The sequence below is a fragment of the Cebus imitator genome, unplaced genomic scaffold, assembly GCF_001604975.1.
Source record: "Cebus imitator isolate Cc_AM_T3 unplaced genomic scaffold, Cebus_imitator-1.0 Scaffold198, whole genome shotgun sequence".
Classification (NCBI taxonomy): Eukaryota; Metazoa; Chordata; class Mammalia; order Primates; family Cebidae; genus Cebus; species Cebus imitator.
In genome coordinates, this window is record NW_016107513.1 from 3,480,019 (window position 1) to 3,502,433 (window position 22,415).

A 22,415-nucleotide genomic window follows, 5' to 3' on the forward strand; every position below is an offset into this window, starting at 1 on the left:
AAAACTGAGGTACAAAGACATTAAATTACAGGATCACACAACTAGCCATTAACAGGATATAAAGTAATGAGCATCATGAACTATTTGTTACCCATGGAGATAAACATGGCAAACTGGAAATGTAACTATTGCAAGTTCTTGAGCATGGCTTACCTTCTGTGATTTGCTCACATGGTCAGAACCGTCCTTAGGTAACAAGCATGCAAAGCTCTGGCCCAACCTCTTCTTCATCTGAATGTAGGAAGTTTTGGATGATGCCTGCGTATCCTCAGAACAGTCTCCTAACCATTCCTCTCTCACCAGACCCGGGGCGTCCAGTGCCAAGGAGCTCTTCTGTCCTATTGAAAGCAGAGAATGGTTCTCTCTAAAATAAATACAAAGAGCAAGCAAATTTAGTCAGTTTATGCAAAACACAAAATGGCATCTGCCATCTGGAAAAACACACTAAAGCCGCGAGCCGTCAAGCCCCTTTCAAGACTTTGGCATGTAAAATCAACATTTTTTTTTTAAGTCTGAAAGGTCCATGTGAACTTCCAGCTTCATTAAATGTAATTCACCCTCCCCCCTATTTCTCTTGCTGACATCCACTCACCCATCACACATAGTTCCCAGTTTTAAAAAATTAGATAGATGGATGGACAGATAGATAGATAGGCAGATTTTTTTACTACATGGTGAAAAGGTCTCTGAGAGATGGGCTTACCAACAGAGGATTTTTAAAGAAGATAATAATGAAACACCCTTCGTAATTACCTTCTTTTTCATGTTTAAAACAGTTTAAACAAATAAACTTGCCTTTGTATTGCCTATATATATACTTGAAACCTGGTTTGTCACTGACATTCCAGAGGCCCAAGATTTGTGGGTTGATGCTGTTGGTGTCTCTGTGATCCCAAACTCCTGATCTTGCCTCCCTCTGCACTAACCTCAAGAAGTTCAAGACAGATGAGAAGAAGAAGGGCTGCTTAGGTTTTGCCTTGGTGCCAAGCTCGGTAAGTGGGGCATCCAGGTGGAAATATGTTCAGCAGACAGAAGCAAAAATAAGATGCTGTCAATGCTTCGCTAAGAGTTTTGGTTACATGGGCAGGAATTGAGACCTGAAAAGTCACTGATGCAGTGTCAGGAGGAGGCTGATCAAACCAAATGCACAGAGCAGGAGCTGAGTCACTACTAAGGATGAAGTTATCCATGGTCTTGGAATCAAGGAGGCTGGGGCACAGTCAGAAACCATGAACAACAAAAGAACACTGGACCAGGACACAAGGAACAGTAGCTAAAATACAATAAAGCATTCCCATGGCCTAGTCACTTTACATTCATTAGATCATTAACTGTCACAACAATTAAAGGAGAAAATACTGTGCATGTGAGAAAACTGGAGGCCAGGAGCTTAGGTCACACTGCTAGAGGAGGTGTTCAGGTTTAAATACAGACAGTCTGATTTCAGAGTCTATCCCTATAACCACCACATTTTACCGCCCAGCATATGCATGTATAGCCCAGACTAGAGACGTATACACCATAGGCTGTTTTCTCTATTTATTCTTTTTAACAGGTGACTTTTATTTTATCCAATATATTAATCTGTATTTCCATATTCTCTGTTTTATAATCAGAACTTCTCAAAGTTTACTGGGATAAGAAATTAAAACCTGCCTAATGGAAAAAATAAACTAAAACTTGATGAATGAAGAAAACTTGTTTTTTTCAGGAGCAGAAAACTATACAAGGCCAGAGGTTGGTGTCAGGCTCTGAATGGTACCTAGGATTAGTCCTGGTGCTGTTCAGATCAGAGTCTGCTGCTGTCTCTTTCCAGGTAAATCCCATTGCAAGGCCGAGGATCTGTTCCTCAGGTCAGATCTTTGGGTGTACAGGAGGGGTTGTGGGGAGCCACGATGGGGAACAGTTTATTTCGCCAGGGTGATCTGATCAGAGCATCAGATTCTCTACTTCTTTTCTTAGTCAGCATAATCCATCTATGGGTATTTGACCCTGGCTGGCTCATTCCATCATCCTCTGCCACATTTAGAAGTGCCTGGTGACACTGGCATCAAAACGACTACTCTTTTGATCATTTCTTTCCCTTTCAGATTTAGGGAGATGTGTTGAAGTCTTCCAGAAGTCAGTATGCCGCTCTAATAGAAACAGACATGAGCATGGAATCCACCGGACCTCACTTAAACCCTTAGCTCCATCACTTATCAGCTTGTGACCACGGACAATTTATTTAACCTCTTTGGTCCTCAGTTTCCTCATCTGTAAAATATAAGATGCTGGGAGGATTGGATTGGCACTATAAATTGTTGTTGTTATTATTATTATCAGCAGCAGTAAGAACATTAGATACTATCACCCATCAGTTGCAGCAGAAGACCCATTCCTGCCACTCCTGGACAGTTGCCAAGTTGCTGCAGAAATGATGTGACAATGGACTCCAATATATTATTGAAGTGACATTCTCCAACTCCAGGGCCCGAGGAGCTTGCTGCTATCACAGAGGCCCCTTTAGGCCAGTCTTTTGAGTGTCACTTACACCAGTTTGGAAGTAATCTGCTTGCTCGCCCTTCCAGCAAAGGATGTCATGATCAGCTAATGGAAAGTGACAAGAAGGGATATAATGAATGAGAGGGAGTTAAAGTTTGGGATAAAAAAAGAGCCTTGTTCTTTTGGGGAATGCACAATGCTAAGCATACCATGTTAAATCGTGCGTGTCAAATAATGGACTAATTAAGAATCTTCATCCATTTTTTCACATCTCATTTTTGTTGTCCTTTCAAAGATGTATTTTCAAATTAGCTCTTAACTCTTTAAATAAGTACCAACAGGAAATAAAAAGAAACCTTGTCTATCAGAGAAGCAAATGATAAACTGAAAAGAAAATACATGGGAAAGGAAGATGAGGATTTTGTGGGAGATGCTGAGAAGTTTTTATCATCATAGCAGCAACTTCTTGAATAATGGAATTTAATAACATGTAATAAACTATGATCCAGGAGAACTCTGATTCAATCCCACTAATTGTTTGAGCCAGTGAAAGGAAGGCAAAGTTTATCGTGCCAACATGCTGCTAATGCCACTGAACACCGCAGGGAACAGACAATTGTTCCCAGCTGCCTACCTCCTCACACAGAGGGGGCACATCATCCCTGCCCCCAAACCCCAAGCTGAATCTCCAACTTTCAATGACAATCCTAGTTCAAGGACTTTAAAGTCACAGAAATGTAATTTCTGCAATCAACAAACTATTGTATTACGCAGAGAACAGAGGGGTAACTACATACAAAGCCCCCAATTAGATTATAAAGAATAATAACGAATATGCTTTCATGCTAATGTTAAAAGTACAAAAACCTATAATAAATTTAATTGAGCACATGATCATAAGCACTGTTTTTCTACCTACATAGTTTTGCTGTGTTAAGGTAGACTCCAAATAAAGAAACACTTTTTTTCATTGTTATTGAAAAAAGTGCTTTTTTTTCTTTTCACTTTGGATCATTTGACCAATGTCAAAAAATCGGAAGGTATAATTAAGAAAAAAAATTATTTTTTCCTATCATTACTCAGATTATATTTAAGGATAAAATTTTTAAAAAATGAATTGAGACAATTCTTTGAATAATTCAGTTCTTTCCTAACAGATTAGAGGTTTCTAATGAAAATATATTATTTTTGTCTGAATTATTCATATAATGCCCTTAGTTTTCTACTTTATTTTATAGGTGTGGGTCTGTCTATTGATAAAAAAAAAATCCTTTGTAATCATTTTAAATTATTCTTTAGGTTTTTATTACAATTAAGTATATAGGGGCTTTGGTACATAAATCTTACGTACCTCAGGAATAAACCATCTAAAATTCTACAGAACATTTTGCAAAACAGCTATTTTAATTACTAAACCAAAAAGAACAACAAAAAAAGTAAGAATAAGTATTAACTTTTCTCTCCCAAAAAGGTTCATGAAACCTTAACGGTTACATTTGGCACTAGAAGGAGGAGTGAAATACCTCTGTAAAGTGATAGTCTAAAAACAGGAAAATTAGTATTGTGCCACGGCTATGAGCAGGTAATAAAGGGAACATGGTTAAAAGAGATTAAGGTTCAAATTAAGGTCAGAAAAGAGACTGATTGAGGAAAACTGCCATGTTCCATTGCATGGCAGTTTAAGTGAGACAGTTTCCCCCTGAATCCGCCTTAGGTTGAAAAATTACACTGTTGGGGTTAATAAAGAGGCCAGGCATTTGTTTGGACTGAGACTTCAATTAAAATGTTATTTGGGGTAGCCAGAGCTAATGTCTTGCTTAGAGGTAAACTGAACTGCCTTTTAAGAGAATGGAAAAAAAAAAGAAGATGAAGAAGAATAAAAAAGACCACCTAATCTGTCAAAGACCCTGAATAACTGGCAGAAAGAATTGTGTTTGCTGGACCTGTGCCCAACTCAGCAGTGAGCATTCTTAAAGGTTTTGTGACATCATCTGAGGCAGCTGAGGTTTTCTAAGTTTTTGATTGTTGCACTGGGTGAAGAATCTAGTGTTCAGCTGAGCCTTTTTGAGACAAAGAAAAAAATCTGGTTGGTGTAATATGCCAAGTTTGAGCTTTCTTTTTTTAATGCCACAAGCGAGGTGGGACCAAGAATTCTGGGTCTTAGTGTCCTGCCTCTACCCCAAAGACAAAAATTGATGAATACAGTTAATTGAATTTCTCAGTCCATACCAATTTGCCCACAGTTAGACAAAACCCACCAAAGTTTGCTTTCATTTTACTTCTTTACGGTGAGTGAAAATCTGCCCCCAAATAAGTTCCTCCTCCTCTCCATTCACTCCTATATCCCACAGGGATTCATTCAGGATGTTTGCTCTGGGCAGCATGAAGCATATTTTGGTCAACAAAACACATACATTTTGCAGATTTTATAGGGCTTATACTTTGAGGAAAGGAGGAGCAGTTTATAAGATATATATTTATATTTTTATTGCACTTTAGATTCTGGGGTACATGTGCAGAACATGCAGGATTGTTGCATAGGTACATACATGGCAATGTGGTTCGATGCCTCCATCCCCCTGTCACCTATATCTGGCATTTATCCCCATGTTATCCCTCCCCAACCTCCCTACCCCCAACTGTCCCTCCCCATTCCCCCTCAACAGACCCCAGTGTGTGATGCTCCCCTCCCTGGGTCCATGTGTTCTCATTGTTCGACACCTGCCTGTGAGTGAGAACATGCAGTGTTTGAGTTTCTGCTCTTGTGTCAGTTTGTTGAGAATGATGGTTTCCAGATTCATCCATGTCCCTACAAAGGACACGAACTCATCGTTTTTTATGGCTGCATAGCATTCCATGGTGTATATGAGTTCTATATATATTTACAAAGCTGTTAACATTAAAAGAAACAATATGGAGATGGAGAAGGATTCCATTTCTCTTCAGTATTTTTCTTAACCAATCCCATAAGCAGCCACATTACAAAGGCATGGGGTGGCTAAGAAAGCTGGTTAATGGCAGACACAAAATACGTGATTTTCTGTTGGGAAGCTGAATTTGAGATCTGGTCTTAGAGATAAAGAGATTCACAGAGAGAGAGGCGGGACAGCCCCAAATAGCGTAAATAAGAGCAAAAATGAACTTAAGAGTATGGACGTGATTGGCATTTTTTTGTCCAAAGACAGATACAACAGAGCAATGGACTGATGGCTATAGAAGTGCTGAACCAGAAAAGGGCTCTGGGCTAGGGAAAGAGACGCTGTCACGGAAGGAGCGGGACCAGGTAACCGCACGTAGTGCGGTGCTGGAGTCCAGAGAAGAGGAAAGGAACCATTCTTGTCCCTTGTTTCCCTCATGCTCTTCAGTTTTTTAACAAAGTCTGGAAAACAAAATCTGTTTGGCTTGATCCCCATTCAGATTGGCCTCAAATCCAGTTTTTTATTTAACTAAAGAAGATGTTCATGAAAGCCTAAGTCCCCCTCTCCCAATTTCACCAAAATTAAAACAAAATAAATTTGCTTATCAAGGACATTCAATCTTCAGAATTTTCTTGAAGAATATAAACTTGGTTGAAAGAGCAGTAGCAGGCAGTACCTCAAGTTACTCAGGAGGCTGAGGCAGGAGAATCACTTGAACCTGGCAGGCGGAGGTTGCAGCGAGCCGAGACCACACCACTGCACTCCAGCCTGGGTGAAAGAGGCGAGACTCCATCTCAAAAAAAAGACCACTCCACACAGAGGCATAATGCAAAGTGGGAACGATAACACTTTGAAAACAAAATGCCAATAATGAGATCATTGTAAAGGGAACAGGGAACCAGCAAGCTGAGAAGTAACACAACGTCCACGAGTGCTATGTCTGTCCAAGTGGTGGCAAAATCTGCCAGGCCCAGATTGACTTCATTAGTCATTTAGAAGCAGGTAGATCACAGAAAAAATTCGCCTCCTCCTCACTGAGAAATAATTGATCATCGGTATAAATAGAAAGGAATTAGAACACCAATTCTTCAAAGCATAAATACTTCATTCACCAACCAGTTGTGATTTCGCTCATGGCAATTAGGAAATATGCAATATTACCACTGGACAGGTGTGAATGTAATCAACTTTAACAGAGAATCAAGGTGGATAATTCACATTGGATACAGACTGAATGTACAGATTACATTTTCCCAGATGCAGTTAAGGAATTTGGGGAGAAAGAAGCACAATTATATAACCCATTTAGCCCTATTCACAGCACTTTTACTCCTTCAGGTCTACTCGCACCAATGTGATTCTCATTCAGCAAATATTTTTCAGGCACTTTCTAGATACAGGGCACCATGCTAGGTAATGGGAATTCTACCCAGAACAATCTTCTCTCTTAGCATCCTCCACTCATCTTCTGTCTTTTCTGTGCCCTTACTCAGCTTGACTTTTCTCCAAAGTATTTATCACTACCTGACATCATACCATATCTGTATTTGTTTTTTGTTCATTGCATCACTTACTAAAATAGGTCTGTGAAGCAGGCACTTTGACTGTCTTCCTGTGTGGTATACCCAACATTTAGGCCACATTAAGAGCTCAAAGAATGTTGTTGAATAAATAAGGCTTATGTCCAAAGAGACTATTCATTTCCATTATGAAAAGCGGAATAAAAGAAAACTATAGTTATGAGCATGTATAATTAGGGTTTCTAACCTAGGAAATGAGAGAGGTCTTTCCTGAGCAAATGACTTTTAAGTTGGACCCTGAATAATGAGGAAGAGGCAGTCTGGAGAGGGCGTTAGGAGGCCTTTCAAGGAGAGGCAGCAGCATGTATAATGGTATTTGTAGGGTTGAAATAAAGAGGAAAAAACCAGTGATGTGGAATCATGCTGAGGGAAGGGGAGAAGGGAGGAGTTTTAAGAGATGAAGCAGGAGCCAAGGACAAGAGCCAGATTATCCAAAATCTTGTAGGACATGTTCAAAATTGTAGACTTATTATAAGAGCAATATGGAGAGTTTTAAGCAATGACATGATCAAAGTTGTTAATTCATGACTCTCTACAACAAGCACAAAAGGAAGTATTTTCATGTGAGCATTCTGAAATTGGGTATGAGAAGCTGCTGGAATATTTCAGAATGTAGAGAAGTATAAAAACTTAAGCATATTTACTGAGTATCAACCAGAAGCACCCGATTATAATAGGCAATGTGGGGAGGGTGGTGACCACAAAAAGTTGGCAGCCTTTGTTCCTGAAGAGAACATGGCCTCGCTAGCCCACTACCAAAAGGCAATACACACCCACGGAAAAGTTAGAGGAAACAGAAGCCACGGATGAACTGACTCACTGTCTCTTTCCTGACTGCTTAAAGGCCATTACTGCCACAAAAGGTCCTTCCTAGTGTGGCAGGACAATGCTTTGCTGCCTCTGCCTCTACCCGGCCTCCCCTGGTGTTCTGAATTCCAGCAGCAAGAGGCCACCCCAGGCTCCCCAAACATAGGACAGACGACCCCCATGCCTTTGCATGAGCTGCCTGTCACTCTATCCCTCTTGACACTCACAGTTGGTCTCCTCCCCAGGACTCAGCACAAGAATATGACACGTGCCAGGTACCCAAAAACTATTTGTTGAATAAATGTTAGAGATTAAGCTAAACTGTCACCGTTATTCCACCTTTCTAGTGCATACTTCCCGAGTGCCTGCTTTGTGCCAGGCACAGTGTTGAAGCCTTTCCACAGCGTTGAGGCCATTCTCATTTCGTCTTCACAACAATCTCATAAGGCAGATATTGCTACTATCCCCTATCTATGGACAAGCAAACCAGGGCTCAGAGAGGTACAGAGGCTTGCTTAAGAGTTTTCTTACCTTACAACAGGGACATGAACCCACGTCTGCTCCTCTCCTAAGCCCCCAGTGTGACTAGTTAGTTGCTTTTGCTCACCTCTTTCTTGAAGCCTTCCTTGATTCTCCAAACAACCCTGAAGATAAGCCTTAAGACTCCTAGAGTATTTTGTGTCAATGTGTGTTCATAGCCGTCCTACCTAATTTCTTCCTGGCAGTTTTAGTGTCTCTGGTGGATCTTGGTATCATCAATGTTGAATACCGTATTTGGCACTTGGTTGAAGTGTATATTAATATTTTTTGAAGAATAAGTGGATAAAGGAATCAGTTCAAGGCAATCTAATGTAAACTCTAAATGTACCCTTTAGGAGAATTAATAAAGAAACCTTTTTTTTTTTTTTTTTTTTTTTTCTCCCTCTATGTCCCAGGCTGGAGTGCAGTAGTGGAATCTCAGCTAACTGAAACCTCTGTCTCCCAAGTTCAAGCAATTCTCCTGCCTCAGTCTCCTGAATAGCTGGGACTATAGGAGTGTGCCACCACGCCCAGCTAATTTTTTGTATTTTTAGTAGAGATAGTGTTTTACCATGTTGGCCAGGCTTGTCTGGAACTCCTGGCCTCAAGTGATCCACCCACCTCAGCCTCCCAAAGTGCTGGGATTACAGGTGAGGAAAACATACTATACATGAATCCAACAGATAGAGTCTGACCATTCCCATTAACAAGAATTCCACAGTCCTCATTCTTTCCCTTATCTCCACCCAATACAGCATTCCTTTAAAGAATGATTTCTCTGGTAAATTGAAAATTTGCTTTATTTTCAAAATTTAAAATGCCAATATCATTCCACTGCATAAAGAGAGAAAAGGGAATCATGAAGACATTTATAGGACTATTCATGAGTCGTGGGTCCATGCGCAAGCCCAGAGGACATGTAGTTGAGGAGCATGTAGGAAAGAAACTGTTCACTGCCACCTGTTCCCCCAAGAAGAATATGAGAGGTCATGCTTTTTAAACTTGAAATATATTTCTCAGGACTATTTTACACAGACGTACAAAAAGTGAAATATTCCAAATCAACCACCCTTCAGATGTTGTCATCTCCCAGATGAGATTACTATACTAGAAACAAAATGTTTATTGGCTCACAAAAGACATGTCACCTAACAATTCTTAGTAGGGGGTCTGAGGGAAATAACTCACCCATTGTGAAGTCAATGTTCAAATCAATATCCCTTGGGGAGAAAAATATTGCTCATTGATAGAGATTGATTTTTCTTTTCCTTAAGAAAATTCCCGAGGGGTAAACAACATTTTCTTTTCATAGTGAATGTAAACAAACAAGGCAATGTCAAGGTCTACATTTTCCTAGCCTCATTAGCATGATACTCAAAAATCATGAGTGTAATTATGAATGCCTTTTGACCTACTGAAAAATAGATACCAGCTCCATTTTTTAAAATTTCATTTTAATATCCAAGCAACGGGACTTCAAAGACAACTTGATGTATGTTCTCTGATTTACTAAACAGCACTACTATAAGTGAGATACTTTCTGGTACTTTAAAACAATTTTTAAAATTGTATATAAACTAAAAAGTTCGATCTTATATTTTTTAACCTATGAGTCTGAAAATGTTCTTACTGCCTTAACCTTATTTTCCCACTCACGTTTGTACCCCTAAACAATTAAAAAGCATACGGAAGCTTTGGGTCTTCCACTTTCTGAAGCCCTTCACAAAAGCAAGATGTTTACGTGGGCAAACGGAAAAGAAGACTGAATTAATTCATTTCGTATTTAGCATGTTGGTTCAGTCTAGTAAATATTTAGATTTATTTACAAGGCCATGGTAGATTATAGTGTCCAATACGTAGACTGCCTTCTTAGGCCACAAGTGTGACCAAAAGAAAGCTTGCCTTCTACTCTTTGAAACTCAAAAGTTGCATAAGACAGGACAGATGGATGATTTGGGGAAAAAAGAAATGTCACTCAATTAATGTTTGTTGAAAAGGGTGTCACAGATCATTGGCAGAATTTCCACTCATTGGCAACTCCCTGAAGCAGCCAAAGATTAATTGAACACCCAGGCTACTGGGTTCTACAAGGAGAGAACAATGGTGTGCTGGTGATAACAGCGGCTAAGATGTGGAGCCAACAGAAGTACAGCTGAATGAACCATCTTCCACGTGCAGGAAGAGCACCCCCACAGCCAGACCATCTTTGTTCTTTCTTCCTGGGGTAGAGATGGAGTCATATCATACCACACTCTTGTGGTATGTATTGTGGTATCTATTTCTTGTGGTATCTATGTCTCTTTCTAAAAGAATGCATTTTTTCAAGTGATTTAAACATAAAATTAGGAGCAAAGTTCATTGATTGGCATAGGGTCATGACCTACAACTTGACCTTAAGAAACATTTAAACCACACTGATTATACAGATTTTTCTGATCTAATGGTATGATCTATATAACTATATGCATCTGGTAACATAATAAATGCTGTCTAGAACAATGAAGCGAAGCAAAGCAAACCAAAAGCCCACAATTTAAAATAAACAAACAAAAAGTAAGATCTAACCCCACCTTCCTAAACATTTGCTTCTGTAGGAAGTAAAAAAAAAGAAAAAAGATCCTCCAGAAGTACCAAAATCAAATATTTATTAGTCTTTTAATTTTCTACTTACTTGAAATTCAAAAACAATTTTCATGCTTTGATAGGAATGTGGGGTTGTTTATCATTTCAAAACCACTTCTGCTTTCATCACAAATCGAAGAACTAACATTGAGAAACAAAGAACTGGAACATTGAGAGATACTGGGAATAAACTACAAACTAACATGGTCAAGGGAGAGAAAATATGATCCTCCAAGAATAATGTAGCAACAGTCAGAGCACATCTGGGATTTGATTCAAACCAACCTGGAACCAGAATGGATCTTCAGGCTGTTCTGTGTACACACACACACACACACACACACACACACACACTCATGAACTGAGATTTCCAAAAGTGAAATTTCCAGAAGTTATCCTAGAGAATTAACCCCAGAAAAGACTTCACTGGCAGACACAGGCATAACTCTACTCCTTTTTGATGATCCATGCATGGGGTATATGGCAGTCTGAATAGATGGACCTTTCTGTGAAAAGGTTCTGCCTAATCCTTCCCACCAAAGCGGGGTTCTGAAGGTGTCAGCAGGATTTGGCTGACTGGACCGTTAATGGAGCTATGGTTAATTATTGACTGATTAGGGATTTACCTTATCTTTCTGTCAGGAGCTGGCTCAAGACTTAACGGTAAGCAATTCAGAGCCACGGTGAACCTACCCAGATGCCTTTTTCTTCTTTTCCTTTGGGCCACTTTAGCTTGCCCTTCCCCATAATTCACATTCAGGTCAGAACTGCCAGTCCTTACAAGGCGTGGGAGTCCTCAAGAGCACTGAAAATAAGAGGGGCCAGGTCCACGGTGATGAGTGTTCAGAGACAGAGCCTTAGATTTGCCTTTTGCAAAATATGTTTATGGGTCAAGGTTTTCCACTTAAGTCTTCGGGAGGAAAAAAAAAAAAGCACTTGCTTTCTGTCTCTAAACGTTCTGGTGATGCCGGTGGGTGAGAATGTGCCCCTCAGTCTCCAAGGCCCCTTGGCAAAGCCAGGGAATCAGGGAATGCGCACAGGCAGCTCAGGCCCAGCTGCCCCAGATAAGAGGTGGCCCGTGTTAATTCACAGGCTTCCTCTGCACCTCAGCAGGGCCTTCCTTTTCTAAACAGTCTCCCTTTAATGTTGGCGAATGTTGTTTTTCCATTGACTCAACATCTCGCCTGGTGGTAAGCCAGTGGGGAAAGTTGCAGCGGGGGAGGGGGAAAGTGGGAGAGAGTGATGCCAAAGCAAGAGAGCAGGACGGTGAGCCAGGTTTCCAAACACGCTAGACACCTGCTTTGGAAAGACAGTGACTGAGCCTAGACTTCTGGCTTCCTCTTCACTTTGATCAGCCTTTTGTTCCCTGCGGGTCAGTGATGGGCTCCCTGCCCTCCCCTCATCACTGCTCCCTTCACAGGGAGCAACTTCAACTTGGAATCCATCAGAAATTCATAACTTTTCTCTGTGAATTTAACTGTCTTGTCTGAAGGAAAGGGAAAACAGTTACTAGAGTGCATGAAAGAAGAGAAAGGAATTCTAAGGAAGAGAAGACGGAAGGAAAGTAAGTGAGAAGAAGAAAATTGGAGAGAAAAAGGGGAAAACAGAATAGAGGAACAGAAATGAAAGGCAAAAAGGAAAGAAGAAAAGGATAGAACAAAAAAAAAAAGAGAAAGAGGAAGGGGAAGGAGAAGAACTGCAGAAAAGTGAAATCTGAAATGGGAGTTTTCCTCCCAGAAGATCAGTTTCTCAAGCCATAGGACAGTCCCCAGGCCAAGGATGAAGAACAAGGGGCTTCCCTGGGCAACCCCAGGTCAAGGGGCATCTTCAAAACCAAATCTTGATTAGAGCCAGCTAAATGTTTTGACTTAAAGGAGACACTGAGGATTATAAAGCAAAATAGAGCAGCATGAGTAAGAAAGAAACAGGAAAAAAAAGAAAATTTAAAAAAAAAAACTCATGGGGACACAAAGGGAATGATAGAAAACACTTCTGAATCAGCTAGTCATCTACTAACAAGCTGTAAAGATCTCCAATGACAAGTTGTCACATTAGTTTAGTGAAACTGAAGCAGTCCTTATCCCCTTTCCTGTGCTTAATCTCTCCCTGCGTGCCACAAAAACATGCTACCACATTTAATAGGATTAGTTTCATTCTCTTTCTCCCCCCACCCCTTTTATTTTTTACAATTCTATTTTCAGCAATACAGGGACCCTTGAATTCATGGACTTCCTGTGGTGCACAGCAAAACCTGGTGTGCATGGTTTTTTACCCCCTAAATCCTTTATTGTGAATGTGAAAAATGTAATTTGACTATTTTCCTATCTTTTCCCCTCAAAAGCCATAGCTTGGGGGAGTGGGGCAGGTGCTGATGGTAAAAGGGTCAAATCAAAACCAGGTTATGGAGAAGGACTGACGCGGCCCAATCCCTGCAGAGGCTATGTGCCCTAAGCGAAATTGCTCTAGCTCAGACTGCAGGCAGAACTGGATTCCAATTCTGGCCGTGCCGCTTACGGCCTGGTGGCCTTGACCAAGTGGTGACAGTCTCACTTCACTCATTCATACGTGGGGATAATTTGTCTCTGGGCTGTTGGGAGAATTACACATACTATACTTTACTTCCTCATTTCTAAGATTCACTCTTTCTCCTATGTTCCTGAAACCAATGTCTTACAATCCATTGTGCATTGATGATCCTTGTGTTTTCCTTTTCTCCCAAAGGCCATCTTTAAATGAATGGTGTGACTTATAATCTACTGCATTTTGGAATCAAGAAACAGGAACTGTGGGGTGTGAAGCACCTTCCCCAGTCCTGAGGGTAGCAGTGCTCAGGAAGTGCTGGGAGTGTGGACCGCCGCCCATTTTCACTCTGCCTGCTGCCTCCTAGCTGCCTTCCCACGGAAAGATCACTTTGGAATAGGAGAGAAGGTGTTGACACCTTTGCCCCTCATCCAGAACCTTCTAGAATTCCTAATTGAGGTTCCAGAGATTTGCCTAAATCAAACGCCGATCATAACTGCCCATATTGGGTCAGAACCCAAATCCTTCCGTCCACTCTGCTTCCTCAAAGGGTCACCAACTGCCATGCTTAGCAGTGTCTTGCAAACAGTAATTATCTGATGAATTGAATTATTCCATTTTCTTTGAGTCCACTTTGGGTTAAGCACCCCCTCCCGCTCCCCCCCAGCACCGCCATCAGAAGATTAGCAAAGGACACAGAAGGGGATGAACTCGCCTGACGGTGGTGGGAAAAGGACGTTGGGGCCGGGGACAGGCACCAGGAGGAGTGAAAGGAGCAGCAGGGCCTGGGGCGGGGACGGAGGAAGATGGAGGTGGGAGGAAGAAGAAAGCTGGGGTGCGGGGCGCTGCCGAGACACTGCAGGGGGCACGCCCCGAGGCGAAGCCCGCACCCCCAGCAGGAGTTAAGGGGCCGGGACCCGCACTGAAAGTCAAGGCAGCTCCGCGCCCCCACCCACAGCGCCCCCCAGGAGAGAGTCCGGGACGCAGGGCCCCCGAGGCGGCAGGTCCAAGTCCTTCCGCCAACCCGGGATTAGCTGCTAGCCAGCCGCTTCAAAAGTCTGGGCGAGAGGAAGCCCAGACGCGTCGGCCCTTGCCCGGGCTGGAGCGGCTGCCAAATTTAGCCTCCCGCCTTGCCTTTTCTCCTATCTGCCCCTCCGCCCCTCAAACGACGCTTCCAAACGCACCCCATCCCCCCACCCCCGCCCCGCCAGTTTCCCAGGCCTCCTCCTGGGAAACTGGCACTCCTCACCCACTCAACTCCCCTACACCCACCTCCGCCGCGCCCCCCAGTTCCACGTTCCCCCATCAGACCCTACCCCACACCCTCCCCCCCAGCTCCACTCCCTTGCCCCCGGACACAGCTGCACACTACCCCTGTCCCACCCACTCGCGCTCTGCAGACACGCTTCCCCCAGCACTCCTCATTCCGTTCTCACCCAACTCAGCCACCAACACCCTTTGCCACTCGGCTTTTGCCCGCCTGCAAGTGTAGGGAACAGAGCTCTTTCCACCAGGAGGGTGCTGGGGAAGGAGAAGCCAGAAGTTACCACCCATCTTTGTACAGCGTGACCCCAAATATGTTTCTCTCTAGTTTTGGGGGGTATCCTTTGTTTTTGTCCTCTAGAATCATGGACTTTTCCCACCTAGGTACAGAGAGAGTCGCCAGAGAGCAGGAACCTTCCACAGTTGTCCAAAGACCACAGACACCAGGACAGTCATCTAGGGGTGACTTAGATGACTTCCTCTTTCCCTCATTTAGACAGTGGAGTGCCCCCACCGCGACCCCTGGGGTCCATTCACTAGGGGCTGGGCCCACTGACGCTCCCTGCTGGCAATCCTTTCCTTACCCTCTCCGCAGGAATCTATGATTACTTTATCTCAAACCCTTTAAGGGTACCAGCAAAACACCTTTCTCGGGATGTTTAATAAGCCGCTCACAAGCCTCCCCAGTTCAAAAACTGCCAGCCCTCTTCATCTGTTGTCTGCTGCTTCAGCCTGTTCCGTTTCCTTGGCTTTCTTTCCCCCAACTGCTGCAGTCACAGCCAGGCATGGCACCTTCCTCCCTGTCTTCCTTTCCCTTCTCTTGCTGTCTTTGGCTGGGCTCTCCCCTAATCACCTTAGGGGATGCTTGTATTCATTGGTTTGAACATAACTTTATGAAAGGTCATATTTTACTTTATGTGGATTTGGGGGAGGTTGTTCAGTCAAACATGTAAAAACATATAACACATGATCTACATTTGTTTTTGTTTTACCTAGGAATGTTGATGACTACTCTTCCTCCTCCTCCTCTTCTTCTTCTTCTTCTTCTTCTTCTTCCTCTTCTTTTTCTTCTTCTTGTTTCCTTTTGAAGACAACTTTTTGTCCTGTGGTTTCATTGGTCTGACCATCCGTTTCTTTAGGAAATGCTTGCCATCTACAAAGCTGAGAGGTGAAAGGGCCAAAAAAGATGGGGGTGGAGTGGAGGAGGAAGCAAGACTTCAGACTGGTCAGTTCACCCCTTTGCCAGTAGGCCTGATGGACAGTTCTAGCTCCAAGAGCACAGGGCCTAGCTTCCAAATGTGCCAATTCTAATTTATTTTATGGCCTAAAAGGTGGGGGAGGGAAAAGCATATAAAGTGCTGAAGGTGGCAACTATGCATGAGCTAAAAGTGCATACACATACATATTCCATGCCAGTCCAGCTGGCTTCGCCAAAATGCTGGGGGTAGGCACAGGTCCTTATAAGAATACATGTCAGCTCCAGTGTACAAAGCACACATCTGTGGGCAACACACCTTCCAAGTACTGAGCACTAGTCATGTGCTGAACAAGTTTAGTTCTGTAGGAGTCTCTCAATAAATCTACAATTTGGATATTATCCCCACTTCACAGATAAAAAAGAACCGAGGCTCAAGTAGATTAAGTAAGACACTCAAGGTCACAGAATCAGTGACAAACGAGCTGAGCAGTAACTGGAGACACAGGGTGGCCCCCAGATTCCCAGGTCCTTCTGCTGATTACCTCACTGGGGTGGGCCCAGAAATCTTTATTGAAAAAAAAAAAAAAAAGCACAACTCCTTTGGTGATTCCAGTGATTCGCCAGGCCTTTGGAAGCACCGCTCCACATCAAACCATCCCACTATTCCTGTCACCAGTCTTGCCTCCAAGCAGCCCACTCCACGTTGGACAAAACATTTAAAACATATTTAAGTAGCAATTTCAAAAAACTATACAGCATATGGATTTTCCTTTTGATCTCAAAATGATGACAAACAGACACTTAGATACTTCATAAAAGAAATATTACCAGAAAAATTATAGAAAACTGGCTTTCAACTTCATCTTGCTCTAATTTAAACAAAATGCAACTTTCCAGTTACTCTCTCCCCAAATGCATCCAAACTGGGAGTGTCCCTTTTCGCTCTGTCAGGCCTACACCTATTTATTTCTAGCCCACCCCTCGATCTGAATAAAAGCTTCTGGTAAGATGGACAGTAAGGAAAACTTCAGTTCTGTCACCAAAGCCCCTGAAAATGGAGCACCCCCGAATTCACACCCTTGACATGAAAGACCAAAGAGAGGGAAGCTGGAAGTAACGGCCAAACATCCTTAGAGTAACTGACAAAAGAAAGCGGGTGGTCAGAAAGGGAGATTTCCATCCCTTCAAACGTGCCCGCCCCTCCCGTGGTCCCGGGAGAGAGCCTCCCTCCTAGGTCGAGCGCGTCCACCGGCTGTCCCTGCAGCAACAGGCGGCCGGCGGGGGAGGGGAGGCCGCGGGGCAGCGCGGGCCTGGCGGCGGCCGACGCTCCCTACCACAACGACGTTCCCCGGCTCCGCGGCGCGCCGGGAGCAGGTGGTTGCCCTCTGCGTCCCGGGCGTGCACTGAGCCCAGGCTAGCCGAGCAAGGCTGCAGCCCCTGCGGTGGCCCGGGAAGAGGCAAGTGCCGCGGGTCCGGGGCGAGGAGGGACCGGGCGAGCAGGCAGGGCGGTCCGGACCCCCACTTGGCGGCGCAGGCAGGAGGGGCGCGCCCTCTGCGGAGCGCGGCGCCGTGGCAGCCGCAGCATCCAGCGCTCGCTCTCTCCAGCCCCAGAGGCCCCGACACCTAGCGCGGGGCCGAGGCGACGAAGGGCGGGCCGGGGAGGGAGGAGGGCGTAGGGAGGCAGCCGCGGGCGAGGAAGCCCCGCTCCCGCCGAGTGCCTGGAGAGGAGATTCCCAGACTTCCCGCCCAACCCGAAACTTTTCCAACACACGCAGGCGTATTCCTCGCAGGTCTCGGCGGCCAAGTCGCAGTCAGGGAGGAGGCTTGGGAAACACACGTGCCTGGCACACTGGAGGAGGTACACAGGCACACCAGGAGGGACAGGGCCTCTCGGGAGGCGGCTGAGGGCGTGAAGGCAGCAGGCGGCCACACATCCGAAAGGGGCTCCCCGCGAGCGGGATCGAGCGCTAAAAACCCTGCCACAGCTCGGAAGTGTGGCGGTGCCCAGAGGCTTTGCGTAACTTTGCCCACTGCGCCCCCGCGTGCAAAGGCGTCCCCTTCACACTCACACCTTCACCCCACCCCACTCCCCTTGGGCTGCGGCCCGAGACAGCCTTCGTACTTAAGGGACAGCGAAAGATATGCTGATTTGAGAACCAAAGATGGTGGACAAGGGGGTTGTAAATTGTGTAAATTCCACTCGCGGGCACCCCCAGATAGGTAGGGAGAGCACCCCGTTCTCCCCGAAGGCATCCCCTCCTCTTCTCTCGGCCTTTGGGTCTCCAGCTTCTTCACTACTGTGGACTGAAGAAGATAAAGCACAGCCAAATCAATGTTTTTGTTTGTTTGATTGTTTTGGTTTTTTTAAAATCACGGCCTCTTCAAATGCTAACCCTCAAAACGCTGGATGGGGTCGGAGAAAGGCGAGTTATGCCAGGAAGCACCCCTCGGAAGGCGCGCGCGCGGCCTGGCGGGAGGCTCGCCGGGCTCTGGGCGGCCGGGCGGAGTGGCTGGATTATGTAAGTAGCAGCCCTCCATGTGCTCACCACCATCTGTTAATATCTTGGTATTGGAAAGTTCGGTGCCTGAGGCAAAGCCAGGGTTGGCGGCGAAGAGCTCCCAGCCTACACTTTTCTACTCCAGGGCAGGGAACATACTTCCCTTTGATTGTTTTCTCCCACTTCCATAAAATCAAGTGGTAGTGTGTCCCTGCAATCGCTGACAACCCCCTCATCCCCGCGGGTGTGTCTTTGTGAGTGAAGAGTGATTTTCTTCGAGGTCAACTTATTGTAATGAGCCCTTTCGATGAATTTATATTTTCATGACAATTCTGCTCTCCTTAAAGGAATGTGGCGGACTCTTTATTTGGGAGTGGGTTCTTTATCATTTGAAAAATTACTTTCTTTCTGCCAGCACCCCTGGATCCAAATTCTTGCAAGGGTTATATTTCAACTTATTTGGAGTGATTGGCTTCTGTTTACTTTGAAAGCTGTTGGTAAAACAAACACCACTCGGGAGGCTTCTAAGCAGTGGGGTTCCCAGGAGAGAAAACGCTGCAGCTGCTACTTGCTACTGATCTTGTGGCATTTCACTTCCCCCTCATTCAGAACAAATCCAGGTTGGGCTTGGCGTCACACTGGGCACAGAGTGAGAGAGAGGCCGTCAGCCGGTTTTGCCTCTAGATAGCTTGCAGCAGTCAGGCCTGCACCCTGGGTTGGTTTTCCTCTCTGCCCTTCTTCAGGGTGGTAATGGTGGTGGGGTGGTAGTGGTGATGGTAGTGGTGATGGTAGTGGTGGTGGCGGAGGTGGTGGTGGGTGAGTGGGTGGGTGACTAGGAGGTCCTTAGGCATCCTTCTCCAAAATCCACGTCAACATTTGCCTCTCAACTGAATCTGATTGAAATTCCCAGAATTGGTTTGTTTAGGATCTGATAACAGTTGTTTGTAAGGTTTTAAATTACTTATACACAGTCTTCCCTCCTGCCCCCATCCACCGCTTTAAGAAAGAACAGGAGGCGAGCATACACCGAGGAAATGTCAAGGCGAAGTGTATTTAACCCAGAGCCAGATGCACGAGTGATAACTGCGAGTTTGTCTAAGAACACACAGATCACCCTTCAGATAAATAAGTAAATGCAACCTGCACGGATAGGGTTTGTTACAAGACCGGTCAGAACTTGCGTTAACTTTTAAGTTATTGGGGTTGTGTTGGAAATGGGGCAGAGGGAGGAGTTGCCTTGACCCTAGGCTTGGCGGCTGGTTTCAGGGATGGAGCCAATATCTAGGCGACTTCTCGTCTCCAGGCTGACTGATCGCCTCTCTCCTATCAGAAAACAAACCGGGAGTCGCCCGAGATAGGGGGCCCGGGCCTCAAGTCTTGCTCCAGGGCCGCCCAAGACCCGGGAGAGTGCCGTAGCTCCAGCAAGAGAAGTTTCCAGGAGCCTGGCCTGTACGCTACCCCGACAGTAGAGGACAGGACGCGGGACAGGGCTGCGTGGAGGCAGCTCACGGAGCTGGGCTGCGAACCGAGCTCGCTTGCCTAGCGTCGCGCGCGCTTCTGTTTCAACTGGCTGCTCCTGCGCCCTAATGCGGGCTGCGAACCGCCGCGGCAGAGCGTCGCGAACCGGGAGCCTCCGCCGCCAAGGCAGGGGGTGAGGGAGCTTCCTTGTTCGCCAAGCGGGTTGCCTCGACTTCTACTCAGGCCTGCTTTTCCCCACGGCGTGACACAGGACTTACTGGGGTATTCGGGGAACTTTTCCCGCCGCAATTCCCGGGCGTGGTGTGCGCAAAACGTGCATTCAAGCGCTATGTGCAATTGACACAAACTCGTGGACTTAAGTGCAAGCCATTTCTTTCGCGTTTAAATCTTTTTCTGTGTCCCTGCCTCTTTTCTTCCCCCTTCTCCCTCCTCCTCCTTCCCTCCTCTCCGCCCTTTTAAACGTCAAACTGAGCAGATGGTTTTAAGGTGTGGAAAGGTATATAGCCCTTACTCCTACCAGTTTAATTGTGGGCTGGTGCTAGCTTATATGTACAAACCAAGATTCTTAAAGAAAACTAGTAGGACGAAAAATAAGAAAGGAAGTACCTTTGATCCATTCTCAGATCCCAAATTTCCCCGCTCAATACACCCGCTTACCTCGAAGGGACCCAACCAATAGAAGCATTATTCCATCCTGTATCTAATAGGCATGTTGATTATTTCTGCTCCCAGCCTAAACTGTCACATCCCGGTTAGAACACTTGCTACAACAGTCAATAGTTGGAGGTGTGAGTGGCGTGTGTGCGCTTCTCTGTGTTGTTTCCGTAATGGACGCGGGGGGTGGGGAGTGTCTGGGGTCGGCAAAGGGGGCAAGAAGAAGGCAGGGGATGCTCCCGCAAGTCTCTTTTCTTATCGCCGACACCTAACCTGACCGACCTAATTTTTTTTTCTCTTATTTTCACTGTTTGAAATTCGTGCCAAAAGTTTCCTGCAGAGTATAGACTCGGACATACTAACATCGCTATTCTTATTCAAAGGGACGACTTAATATCCTCTTTACAGTTTGATGAATTTGGGGCTGGAATTGTAAATTTCCTAGAAAGGTGTGTGTGTTGCAGAAGATATTGGTAGTGTTTGGCCAGTGTACTCATAACACGTCTCGTAAATACCCTGTTGTCACGACACAGCATGATTCAACCTTTGATCTGATTACATTTGAGGGACACATGAAAAATACGTATCCTCCTCCTACCTACAAAAATGAGCATCTAATAGACTATGTATGAATGTTTCTGCTTCGCAGCTCTCGCAAGTCCCAGCTTTTATAGGATCTTTAAGTCATAAATGCTACTGCTTTATTAAAAACCGTTTCTGTGCCCGGTGAAAGGGACGTTCTAGCTGTGGCTGGAGGCTGGCTTGCATTTGTAACTTGCAAAGCCCAAGGAGATCTTTAAGAGCAACATTATCTAAAGAAATCTTGCTGGTTATTTTTCAAGCAAGAAATGTCAAACCAAAGTAAATTTTCTAGGGCTTTATGTTGGAGCCCGAGATTTAAGCGCTTGAAATTTCTTGCCTAATAAACTTTAAAGTTTGTTGGCCAGGAGTCGAAACTGTGTAAATCCTGTATTGAACAGCTTTCTTTGGTCTTTCTGGGGTGAGTGAATTAGTAAGGGGTAATAGCTAGATAATGTTTGCAACATACATATTTTAAAGGGCTGCTTTACCTACAATCCAAATAATGTCAGAGGTAACCAAGGGTAAGTATTCTTCCTCCTAATAATTTGGACTGGAGATTAACTGGGACTCAGCCAATGTTGATCTTCTTCTAATAACAGATGCAGCGGACTCGATGCGAAACCGCTGGCACCTATTATTTTAATACCAAACCTACCTGTATTTTATTATCCACCTCCCCTTTAAACGGAAGCAGGGGTGACACGTATTCTTGACACTACCTATGATCGTTTAAAAAGTGGAATGATTTACAGATCCCCCCACTCCCTCCTCTTATGCCACCCCCACCCCTAAATCCCCCACTTTTTCTCCCGTATACTTTTCCGTGCCTTCCTCCACCCAAGTCGGAGGAGCGCTCATTCTGTCGGCCACTCGGCGAACTCGATCAGCTACATCTGAGAAAGGAAAAAAGAAAAAAAAAAAAAAGGACCTGCGTCCTGGAAGAGCGAATGTGAGCTGGGCGCCGCTCGCGCCGTCTCCCGCTTTGCATAGTGCCCGCAGATGGCTCGCTCCGGCCCAGGCGCGGCGATCCAGTCGCCCCGAAGCAGTGGCAGGGCGGGGGTGGGGGTGGGGGCCGGGGATGGAGGCCCGGGAGGGGGAGCGCGGGGCCCCTCTCCCCTCCTCTCTTCCCAGCCGCTCACCCCCACCCCTTTTATATTTTTTTTTCCTCCCAAGTTCTCTTGCCTTGCTATCCCCCCTTGAATCCGAAGGCGCCTCGCGATTGGGTGCTGGGGCCGGGTACGTCAGATAGACTGTGACGTGCAGTCTTCCTGTTTCCTTCAGCTGTGTCTTA

At 45.1% G+C, this 22,415-nt stretch overlaps 1 long non-coding RNA gene across 3 annotated transcripts in view; it reads right to left on the minus strand.

Moving 5' to 3' along the window:
- The window catches only part of LOC108317209, a 160,795-nt gene extending 145,048 nt beyond the window's left edge, over positions 1-15,747 (minus strand). Inside the window, exons 1-2 of one of the 3 annotated variants that reach the window (XR_005203248.1) lie at positions 15,706-15,747; positions 154-338 (exon numbers count right to left, since the gene is read on the minus strand). This is a non-coding gene — a long non-coding RNA (uncharacterized LOC108317209). Of the gene's footprint in view, positions 1-153; positions 365-6,078; positions 6,120-15,705 lie in introns of those variants that run through there. The other 2 variants (XR_001830646.2, XR_005203249.1) reach the window with 2 other exon arrangements.
- Between the last annotated feature and the right edge of the window lie 6,668 nt (positions 15,748-22,415).